At 39.7% G+C, this 10283-nt stretch overlaps 1 long non-coding RNA gene across 1 annotated transcript; it reads left to right on the top strand.

Moving 5' to 3' along the window:
• Nucleotides 1-8921: 8921 nt before the first annotated feature.
• LOC149177132 (uncharacterized) lies at nt 8922-9869 on the top strand. The gene is made up of 2 exons (XR_016258734.1): nt 8922-9244; nt 9351-9869. It is a non-coding gene; the product is annotated as an uncharacterized LOC149177132 (long non-coding RNA).
• Nucleotides 9870-10283: the final 414 nt, after the last annotated feature.

The following is a 10283-nucleotide window of genomic DNA, read 5'->3' as shown; positions in this document are numbered from 1 at the left end:
TTGCATGTAGAAGGAATTCATTCCTTGAGATTTGTGCAGTTTTACAGTGTGTTGGAGCAGTGTGTGAGATCAGTGTCACACAAGGTTACAGCTAGAGCACCCAGGGAAAATTGTGCAAGGAAATAGGAGGCTTGGAGGACAGAGGAGAAGGCATATGAGTTGTCTATTCTGTCTTAGAGCAACAGTGAGGGATTGTACTGAGAGCTGGATAGCTATGAGAGCTAAATCTTTGTGCAATCCTAAGATATTTCCACTTGTATGGTAATACAGATGGCGGGGTTTTTAGCTGAGGCATTCCCCAGAGTATTCTTATGTGTTTCGTGTGTATTGATGCTTCTTCTATGTTATATGTGTTCGGTTTGATCTTGCTCAAATTGATTAAGCTTCCACAAGTTTGATAGTAGAAGTAGATTAAGTATTTTTCTTTAGTTATATTGTATAATCAGGTTAATATATTGTGAGAATTTCTACATGGTATCAGAGCAAAGGTGATCAAAGCTCTAAACAGTATACTGCGAAGGGAAATTCCAAGTTTGAAGTTCTTGATTACAGGTACAAAATCGAATTCTTATCACATCTCAAAGTTCACCAATGGCATTCAATGGCTTGAGACTCGAGTATGCACTGGATGGCAGCTCGAATTACATAGCATGGAAGGATCGCATGGAAGCGGTATTAGAAGACAATGGTTTGAAGGATTTCATTGATCAAGAAATCCCCAAGCCAGCTACAGCTAATGCACAAGAATTGGTTGAATGGAAGAAGTGTGTGGCGAAGGCGAGAAGGATTCTTCTAGAGGGAGTTCGAGACCATATTGTCTCAAGTCTCCATGGGAAGGAGACTCTGTTTTCAATGTGGAAGACATTGAAGGACCTATATCAGAACAACAACAACTAGAGGAAACTAGCACTCAAGGATAAGCTTCGGAAAATCAAGTGTGAGAAGGGCGACATTATTTCTACATATCTGAACAAGCTCACCACTTGCAGAGATGAGCTTGGTAGTGTGGGAATAACAACAACCGATGATGATATGGCGAGCCTTGCTCTCCTCGGTCTTCCAAAGAGTTGGAATAGCTACCAAGACTCAGTGAATGGAAGAGAGAAACTACCGAATTGGGAACAACTATGGTCGGGTCTGGTGCATGAGGAGATCAGGAGGAGCACTAGAGATGGTTCTTCATCTAAGCATGATGATGAAGAAAATCTAGCATTAGCAAGTAAGGCAAGGACAGGGAAAGGGAAGGCTTCCCATTCCAAATTGAATTCTTCCCATGGAGGCAAGAAGATTGACAAATCTAAAGTGAGATGCTTTAATTGTCATGAGGTGGGCCATTATGCAACTAATTGTCCATTGAAGAAATCCATGAAGGGATCCTCAAAAGGATCAGAAGGTGAGGCACTGGCCTCTCAGTTCAAATTGGCTTTTACCCTCATCACATTCATGGTTTCATCGATGGTGGGTTGTGTTTGGTATCTTTACAGTGGAGCCTCATTCCACATGACCAGCGATAAAATTTTATTCAGTACCTTGGAGGAGAAAGACCTCAAGTTGCGCATAAAGATGGGCGATGATGGAAAGTACTGTGTTCCAGGAGAAGGCACGGTTGCTTTTCAGAGGAAGCATGGAGCTCCTCTCACCCTGACTGATGTGAAGTATGTGCCTAGACTGAAGAAGAACTTGGTATCGGTCACGATGTTGGAGGAAAAAGGCTACGATGTTGTCTTCAATAAAAGAAAGGCGTTCCTGAGACACATAGCCACGGGTCAAACCAAGAGGATTGGGATTGAAGTGAAGAATCTCTATAAACTAGAGGTAGATGACTGTGCTGCATTGAGTTCGAAAGCATAATTGGTGCAAAGCCAACACATTGGCGAGTTATGGCATATGCGGTTGGGCCACTTGCATCATGGCGCCTTGAAGATAATGCTGCAGATTTCTACCAGACCTCCCAAAGGTAAATTTGAGCAAGTGGACACATGAAAAGGATGCACCTTGGGAAAGTACGCCAAGTCTTCCTTTCGTGATCGAGACAGTCGAGCTAAAGCAATCTTGGAGTGAGTTCATACTGATGTGTGTGGACCATTCTCGACAACATCCACCGTGAAACAAAGGTATCATGTGATTTTCATTGATGATTTTTCTCGTATATGTTGGATCTATTTCATGCAGAAGAAGAATCAAACCTTCTCAAAGTTTTGTGAGTTCAAAGCTTTGGTTGAGAAAGAATCAGGGAAGAAGATCAAGGCCTTGAGAAGCGACAATGGTGGAGAGTATGTCTCTCAAGAGTTTAAGGACTTCTGTGCAGCGGAAGGAATTAAACGAGAGTTGACAACACCTCATAACCCACAGCAGAATGGGGTGGCCGAGAGGAAGAACAGAACGATTGTGGGGTAAGCTCAGGTGATGCTGCATGACCAAGGCCTACCACTTCATTTGTGGGCTGAGGTATGCAACACAGCGGTCTATTTTCAGAATAGAAGCCCACATTGCATTCTTGGGATGAAGACACCAGAGGAAGCTTTCTCCGAGAAGAGACCAGATGTGGGTCACTTTAGGATCTTTGGCTCATCGGTATATTGCCATGTGACCAAGGATGCCCAAAAGAAACTTGAGCTGACAGCTAATTTGGGAATACTTGTGGGGTACACTGAAACACCTCACAACTATTGGGTGTACTTGCCTACCAGTTGGAGGATAGTGGTTCGCAGAGATCTCAAGTTTGATGAGCAAAAGGCCATTCGAGTTTCTCTTGAGAGGGAGCTCCAACTACAGGCTATGGAGGAACTTTTGGTTCCTAAGGAGGAGGAGCCTCAGACTGATGCGGAGTAGCCGCATGCAGAGGTTCCAAGAGTGGAGACATCCACTCAAGTAGAGTCTTCCAGAGAGGGATGGAAGCACACAAGAGAAGCTAACAGATTGTTGTCGGATGCGAGAGAGAATGTGGGAGAACCATCTTCTCAGCGCAGACAGAGGAGGTCACTTGATAGGTACACTGGATACATGGCCCTTGTTGGGGAATGTGTTGAGACCGAGCCATATTCCTTTGAGGAAGTAGTGCAGCAGCCGATTTGGGTTGATGTTATGGTGGAGGAGTATGACTCCATAGTTCGGAACAATGTTTGGGATGTGGTTCCAAGACCAGAGAACAAGTCAGTTGTGAGTTTTCGTTGGCTTTACAAGGTAAAGCACGTTGTTGATGGTAGTGTGGAGAAACATAAGGCAATATTTGTTTCCAGTGGTTTCTCACGGGTCATGGGGATCGACTATGATGAGACTTTTGCTCCTGTAGCAAGGTGCTCATCTATCATATCGATGTTGGCACTATCAGCACAGATGGGTTGGAAGATCCATCAGATGGATGTGAAGACTCCATTCCTCAATGGCAAGATTGAGGAAGAGGTGTACATAGAGCAACCAGAAGGTTTTGAGACCTTCGATCATGAGTCGCATCTGCGCTAACTCAAGAGAGCTTTGTATGAGCTGAAGCAAGCATCTCGTGCTTGGTACACCAGGATCAACAACTACTTCACTGGGTTGGGCTTCACAAAGAGTGAAGCAGATGCGAACCTGTACCACATCATGGTAAAAGGTAAGTCATTGATCATGTTTCTTTATGTTGATGATCTCATATTGACAGGTGATGATCAGTTGATCATGTCTTGCAAGGAGGACCTTTCAAGAGAATTCAAGATGAAAGACATGGGTCTCATGCACTACTTCCTTGGCATGGAAGTGTGGCAGAAGGATGGGGAGTTGTTTGTGTCTCAAGGCAAGTATGCCAATGAGATACTCAAGAGATTCCACATGTAGAAGTACAAGCCCATGCAGACTCCTCTAGCAGGTAACTAGAGGGAGGATGCTAATTCAGGAGAAGTAGTAGAAGGTATTGTGTATTGACAGCTTGTGGGTTTACTGATGTACTTAGTGAACACACGACCAGATTTGTGCTATGCGGTGAACCAACTGAGTCAATCTATGGTTCAACCTACCAAGATGTTTTGGAAGACAACTAAGCATATTTTGAGATACCTCAAAGGAACATCTCAGTATGGATTATGGTACAGATGGACAAAGGGAGTGAAGCTACAGGGCTTCACAGATGCTGATTGGGTAGGGAGTCCATAAGATCAAAAGAACACATCAGGAGGAATTTTTAACCTTGGTTCAACTACAGTTTCTTCGTACAGCGGAAACAGAGGTCGGTTGCACTCAACTCAGCAGAGGTTGAATACATGGTTGCAAGTCAGGCAACATGTGAGGCCATTTGGATGTGGAAAATTCTAGTTGGTTTGTTTGATCAGAGGATGGATCCAACTGTGATCTATTGTGATAATCAAAGTTGTATCAAACTCTCTGAGAATCTAGTATTTCATGACAGGTCCAAGCACATCGACATTCAGTATCATCATCTCAGAGACTGTGTGGCGAGGAGGATCATGTTGTTGCAATATATTTCGACCGAGGAGCAAGATGCTGACATTTTACTAAGCATTTTCAAAGTGTAAATTCGAGTTCCATAGAGACATGATCGGGGTGGCAGATAATCCCTTTCTTGTTGAGAGGGAGTGTTGAAATGTGGCAACAAGGATATTCCAATTTTAATTTGTCCTTGAATTAAAATTGAGAATTAAAATTCGAATATAGTCTCACCAGCTACTTGAAAAATAATTAATTAATTCATCTTGAGTTAATTAGTTGGAGAAATTCAAGCTAGAAGCTTTTGTGAAGTCATGCAACACTTATCCCTTTGATTGAGGAAGTTATCCCTTAATTAAGGAGATAAGGATGAGTTGTATTTGAGTTGCAATTAGTTAGCTCAGTTAACCGAGTTAAGTCCACTTAAATTAGTTCCAAACAATTTGAGGAACTAATTGTGAGTTCATTCAATTAATGCATGCATGCATGAAACTAGTGTACTCTATATAACTGAATATTCTCTCATGAATAACCCATGCATGTCGGTTCAGACAAAGACCCAGTTGAGATTAAAGGTATGGACAGTGTACTATCAGTTGCAAGAATTTTCCTATAAGAAAATCTCTTGCATGCAGAAGGAATTCATTCCTTGAAATTTTCGTAGTTTTACAGTGTGTTGGAGTAGTGTGTGAGATCAGTGTCACACAAGGTTACAACTAGAGCACCCAGGGAAAACTGCACAAGGAAATAGGAGGCTTGGAGGACAGAGGAGAAGGCATATGAGTTGTCTATTCTGTCTACGAGCAATAGTGAGGGATTGTATTGAGAGCTGGATAGTTGTGAGAGCTAAAACTTTATGTAATCCTGAGATATTTCCACTTGTATGATAATACAGATAGCGGGGTTTTTAGCTAAGGCTTTCCCCAAAGTATTCTTTTGTGTTTCATGTATATTGATTCTTCTTCTCTGTTATATGTGTTATGTTTGATCTTGCTCAAATCGATTAAGCTTCAACAAGTTTGATAGTAGAAGTAGATTAAGTATTTTGCTTTAGTTATATTGCATAATCAGGTTAATCTACAGTGAGAATTTCTACACAATCTTAGTGTTCCAATTCATTACTTGAGCAATGAAAATTTTTCAATAAACCAGTTTTTCCCCTTAAAACTACATATTTCAGAAATGGAAAACTTACATTGACCAATGCAAAATTTATGCAAGTATTTGTACCTCAGCAATCAATTAATTTATCCACTTCACATCTCAATTCCTTAGTTCTTCCCAAAGCAAGACTATAAGATTTGATTTTTCTAATGATCACTATTAATTTAGCATTGACCAATATAGGTTATAATTGTTTACACAATTTTCCCCAAAAACATAATTTCTATATTCAAAACATCCAATATTTATAATGATAGATGAATCATAAGTCCTTACCCATATAATTTAAACATGAAATTCATGATGATGTGAATTCGCATTATACCGTTTTACAATACATGATGTCATGAGAGGGAATGTGGAAAAACTTAAGTTAAAGAATTTTTAAACTAGCATTTGCACCAGATGTTGCAAAGGAAACGCCGTAAGGCATAAATTCAATAAGAATCATGACATATAAAAAATAATTAAAGATAAAAATTAGTAAACAAAATGCCATTCAAAGCTAGAAGATAAAGAGAAATCACTTATGCTATGCCAAATTTGACAAATTCTATAACATTTTCGAACACAGATTGCCTCTTAATCTTCAAAGATGGTATTTCAAGTTCCAATAGCAAATATTTCATGGATTTTGAAAAATACTAGTAGATGAGATAAACTAAATAAAATTATATTAATTCATGAACAATATGATAAATAATTAAACATGAATATCTGCACAAGGTGAATATATGCATAGAGTGACGATGAGAGTTAGCATGGAGGTATTGGTTAGTGTGAGTTTTTTTGTGATAAGCTTAAAAGGAAAAAGAGACGAGTAACAATGACATCTAGGAAGGGTAGGAATGAGTGCTCTTCCAATTCCCTTGTAAATTGGATATGCAAGGAAACGTTGTTGAGGTGATGAAGAAAAGCTTGGAGGGATGGAAGCCCGTGAGGCCACACTACGAATGTGTCATCAATAAAATTGTACCAACTTTTGGGTTTCTGATGCCAAGAATTAAGGACCATAGAATCGAAATGCTCCATAAAGATATTTGCCACAAGAAAATATAGGGATGGCCCCATTGTTATTATCTATGTCTGTTCATAGAAAATACCATTGTAAGAGAAGAAGGTTGAGGATAGACAAATTTTATCAAAGTTAAGGGTTTCAAGGTCGACCAACTTGGATATTAATTTTAACTGGGATATTAATTCTAAAGCTTCAGGAACAAGGATTTTGGTAAAGAAGGAGACAACATCAAAGTTGACGAAGATGTCATTGAGGTCAAAATGAATGGATTTTGCCTTTTGGATGAAGTGGGGGGAATATTTAATGAAAGAATAAGATGTGTCATTAAAGGGTTGAAGCTTGGTGGCTAAGAAGCCAAAGAGTGTAAAATATCCAACACATGGTCAAAACCTTGATAGAAATTAACTAGCCACTCAGGACATTATGTATTGTACAAATCGAATCTGCGACATGGTGGAGACACCAAAAAAACATATTATGCTAAATGAAATTAAGATTGTTAAACAGGGGCTAACTCCGGAGCAAAAATGAAATTGAATTCACATTCATATTAGTGCAACTCTGATATTCAGTACAAACTAATTCCTCTTCCATCACATCAAGCCTCATCTGAAAACAGTGTTTTCCTGCCCTGCTCTCCTTTGTGGATTGGATTTATTGATAAATACTCTATGTCCATTTTTTCAAGTGGGTTGAGAGCCCGAGTTTTGGGTTTCAGCTTATAAATGTGACCAAATTAACTACTTGTAATTATCTTCAGTAGTAGTCCCTGCCCGTAGAAATAACAAGCACACACTTCATAGATGAAGAGAAATTATGCTTGTTTAAAATTTGTATTTATAAATGTACAACCCAGGTCTTTCTCTTACATTGGCTTTTGGAGATTCTTGGTTGTGTTTTCTTGCTGTCATCAAGCTTTGCAGAAAATCTACTGCTCATCATCCTCAGAATTAGCAATACCATCATAGAAGCTAGTTCTGAAACCACTGTAGCCTGCAACAGTCAAGAGTACATGATGGTTATGTGCCAATGGCATCACAGCAAAGCAATCCGCAACCGTACGAATTTCACATCAGCAACAAGATGTTGCAATAATCTAATAAGTTAATCAAAGCCTGCATTCTAGAGAACTCTGGATCTGAGTTGGATCATGGTAAATATTGTCTCTGAAATTGACATGGAAGTGTAGAAGAACAAAAGATTCTCTAGTAGAAAGCTGCGAGGTCTCCAGATCTAGATCATGCTTTTCAAATTCCTCCAGAATCCTCCACATATATCTCGGCCTTCTTTGGCTGGTAATTATGATAACTGCTTCCCTGTCATAAATTTCCAAGACTACCTTCAGGTTTGTGTTCTTGTCTATTTTTTGTCCAGATTGGATTTCCAGCAGACGGTCTCTCTTTCTCTTCAATTGATGGAGATCCTCCTCGAGCTTTCTAATGTAATTAATGGCTTCCTCGTACAATCCACATCTGTCAAGCTATATGAAGCTGGAAAGGAAGGCGGGGATTTCAAAATCTAGAGGACAAGAGTCTTGTAGAAGTGGACAGTCTAAATAACATACATATGCATACCCAGCTTAGGGATATGGGGAGAGATCTTACTGCGGATTCAAGGTTTCGTCATCTTTGGCGTTGGATAGAGAAAGTAATCGACGATTTCTCGCCGTTATCATCTGTAAGTGCTCAATCATCCATTCCTTTTGTAAGTTATTCAATAAAAATATGGGTTTAATTTCTAGTTAGTTAATAGCTATTGCATATCGTTTTTCAATTGCATATCATTTTTTTTGGCTTTTAATATTTTGTTTTCTTTGATATCAAATTATATTATTAAAAATAAACATTGAAATATTTTATTTGAAGTTTTTTCAAATAGTGGGAAAACTTATCATATTTTAGTTCTTAAACTAAAGTTGAGGAGAACATCACAAATTGCTATCTCTTAATACTACTATCTCTTAATTCATATTTACTCATCATTATTCATGAAAAACCACATAACCTGTAATTACATTGTAATACCTAAAAAAAATAAAAAAAATCTTTAAAACATTACAAACTGTTTTATTTAAACAATTACACCATTTAATTACTGGTTAATATATAACTAATCGGATTACTTTAGACCTGTAAATTCTGGGTCAATAAACCTTATCTGACAGCAATCTGCAAGTAATTCTGTTCAACTCGGATGTGGTTTTACGATCGTTTATGTGAGTTGACATTTATTGTTCGGGCAGTACTCTCTAGCTTTTATTAAATCCTCACTTATTCAGAGTGTGACAACGCAGCTCTCCTCTTCTATGTTACCCCGACTGTCCCATGGGAATACTCCTCCTGTGAAGTTGTTTAATGGGCAATGCAGACGTGTCTATCTTCCTTGGGATCCTCTCACTCATCGACGGTGAGGAACCATGCCCTTCCATCGAACGGCTGGAGGCGCTCTTGGCGAGTTATCAATCTCCTAGGCAAGGAATGAGGGTTCATTTGTCACCCCTTGATGTTGGAGCTCGGTTTGGAGTTCCTGTCCTGGATGTGGGTTACTCGGGTCGAAGCCTGGAGGCCTACAATTGTCTGCAAATACTAAGGAAGTCAGCTGCTGCCTCAACCTTGGATTTTGGTCTACTCTGCTCGCTTTCAGGTGGATAAACTTTACCCTATCTCTTTTCTGGCACTTCTTCTTTTAAGTTCATTTTCCTTTCTTGCTATGGAATTGGCCGCATAACTTCGGTAAATGGTTCACGCAGGTTTTGGAAGCGGTGAGACCGGAAAGCGCTATCGATTGTATAGGTGGGGCAGCATTCCAGTCGCATATGGAGCGAGTAGTCTCTTTGGGTATGTTGTCCCCTGTACAGACTGAGCTGTGGAGAGATATTCGGGGTTTGCTTGTTAACAGTGCTTTTGCCTTGCCCTGCCTTTTAAGAGAGTTTCTTTAGTTTTGGACCTGGAGGGTTTCGTTTTTATTTATTTTTTTCCTCTTCCTGGTTAGCTTCTCCAAGCTTGCTCGCTACCGGCGGGGGTTACCTTTGATTTTTGTAATATAGTTGTAAAATAACATCAATTAGTTTCGTTTTACCTCTTGGGTTCTCTTTGGGTCGCTCATTTATATGGGTAGGAGCCTGAATATGTTTTTTTTTTAAACGCTAGAGGTTCCGTGACTTTTGTTGTAAAAGAATGAACATTGTTTTCTCCTCAGGAGTATCCATGTAATTTTGTCGAAAGTTCTTCATGATTAAGCTATGGCCATCTATATTTTCTTTGCTCTATATAGCACTTATGGGTTTTGTGTTCTTCTATGGAATAAGCTTTCTATTTGGTACTAATTTTATTTTCAGCACGTTTTGGTTCTGCATTACTTTTTCTTGCGAAGCACCATAGCCTGAATCTTTTTGGTAATTCTAGGCTTGCATGTATAGTTTTCCTCTAATCTTCTGCAGTGGTTAACCTAGCCGTTCCCCTGCGACGGCCATGAATTCTGGAGCCCAGAATCATGACCATGGTCGCAGGGTTTCGGATTCCAGTTGGTTTGAGGGTTCTTGCCTCTCAAATTCACCGCTGTAGCTTATATTCACATGGGTGGCCTCTGTCCAAGGCTGGCCTGTGACGATGCACCGACATTCTGTCACAGAGCCCACATGCACAGATTTTCCCTTATGCTCTTTTTGTTTATCACAGATCTA

This window comes from Pinus tabuliformis, chromosome 4_1 (assembly GCF_031772625.1).
Source record: "Pinus tabuliformis cultivar Carrire ecotype Pingquan chromosome 4_1, CPIR1, whole genome shotgun sequence".
Lineage (NCBI taxonomy): Eukaryota > Viridiplantae > Streptophyta > Pinopsida > Pinales > Pinaceae > Pinus > Pinus tabuliformis.
This window is presented reverse-complemented; position numbering and strand designations above follow the sequence as displayed.